The sequence below is a fragment of the Myotis lucifugus genome, unplaced genomic scaffold (assembly GCF_000147115.1).
Source record: "Myotis lucifugus unplaced genomic scaffold, Myoluc2.0 scaffold_138, whole genome shotgun sequence".
Classification (NCBI taxonomy): domain Eukaryota; kingdom Metazoa; phylum Chordata; class Mammalia; order Chiroptera; family Vespertilionidae; genus Myotis; species Myotis lucifugus.
The window spans coordinates 1,849,267-1,851,055 of NW_005871186.1; the positions used below are offsets into that span (position 1 = coordinate 1,849,267).

Genomic DNA, 1,789 nt, shown 5'->3' on the forward strand with positions numbered 1-1,789 from the left:
AGAACCCATTGTGGCCCTCGAGTCAAAAAGTTTGCCCACCCCTGGCTTAGACCCTTAATCCTGCTGGAAGAATGCTTAAAGAGCAGGTGTCAGAAAGGACCAAAAACCCAGAGGATCCTGAAATTGACCCTCAGATGAGGAGAACAGGTGAGCTTGAAAAGATGACAACAGAACAGAACATGTTATAATGGATCAGCTGGACCAAAATGAAAGGAGGAGAGAGTGCAATGATTGTGGCCACATGGTGTAATTCTTCTTGTATTAAAAGGCCATGAAGACTGCAACTAAAAAAAGTCACTGTACAATAGCTTTATTTAGAGTAACATCCTTGATATCAACAAGTTCCTGTGCTAGGAAGACAGAGTTTGACATTTAAGTTTCACTGGTCTCTTAAACATCTTTCCCAAGGATTAAGGGAAGAGGCTAGGGTTCCAGGGTGGGGTTGAAGACTTTATGACTGTGCAGTGCCCCACTTCAGCAGTCGGAGAGTCCCATCCCGGATCTGTTTGGTCTTCATGCCATAGATGATGGGGTTGAGCATGGGTGGCACAACGAGGTAGAGGTCAGCCAGGAGGATGTGGATGTGCCGGGGCACATGCTGGCCAAAGCGCTGTGTGTAGAATGAGAAGAGCCCCGGTGTATAGAAGAGAAGAATGACACCAAGGTGGGAGCCACAGGTGCCAAAGGTCTTAGCTCTTGCCTCCTTAGAGGAGAGGCCTAGCACAGCCCGGAGGATGAGTGCATAGGAGACAGCAATGCAGATGGAGTCAGTGCCCACCACCAGTGTGGCAGCAGTGATGCCATAGATGTTGTTTTGGCTGGTGTGCCCCCACAAAGCCAGCTTTCACCACAAGCCATGTGTTCACAGTAAGAGTGGGCCACCACTCGGCTACAGTAGCTCAGCCTTGCCAGCAAGCAGGTGAGTGGAGTCATGAGCCCCAAGCCACGAAACACAGCAGCAGCCCCCAGCTTGCCCACAGCCTCTGGCGGCAGTAATGACCCGTAGTGCAGTGGGCTGGAAATGGACAAGTAACGGTCAAAGGCCATTGCTAGCAGGATACCAGATTCTACAGCTGAGAAGCCATGGATAAAGAACATCTGAGCAGCACAGGCTTCAAAGGCAATCTCAGCAGCATTTGGCCAAAAAAGTGCAAGGAGCTTGGGCACAGTGGAAGTGCAGAGCACCAGGTCAATGATGGACAGCATGCATAGGAACAGGGACATGGGCTGGGGGAGTGCAGGCTCTGAGCGCACCACCAGGAGCAAACATCATGTTGCCGAGCACTGCCAGGGTATACATGGAGCAGAAGGGAAATGCAATCCAAAAGTGGGATGCCTCCAGGCCCAGGAATTCCCACGAGCAGGAAGGAGTTTGGGTTCTGATGGCTGTGGTTTGCGAACTGCATGGCCAGGTCAAGGTTGGGTAGTGTAGAAGACCTTACTGTCTTACTCTTAGCCATAGGAAGTCTTGACAGATGAAGGTATTGGGATTTATTCTTATGCTGTGGCTGAAACGGAAATAGTAGCAGGAAATATTTGAATTATACCGCATGAGAAACATCCAGGACGAGAAGATTGTAGAGCAGTGGGAAATGATGCAAGGCAGGAAGGGAAGTTATCTTTACTAGGGCTCCAGGGAGTCCTTTACACTTGTGTCTAATTCAGTGATGTCATGGTTGTAGAATCCTCTCCGTGGTAAAGATGAGGGCTAGGAACTCTTAGAGCTTTCTTCTTTCTGCCTATGAATCCTCTTCTGCCTTTATTTTCTTCTGAATCATCTGGCAATGTA

At 49.2% G+C, this 1,789-nt stretch overlaps 1 pseudogene; it reads right to left on the minus strand.

Moving 5' to 3' along the window:
• Nucleotides 1-451: 451 nt before the first annotated feature.
• LOC102424527 lies at nucleotides 452-1,406 on the minus strand (annotated as a pseudogene).
• Between the last annotated feature and the right edge of the window lie 383 nt (nucleotides 1,407-1,789).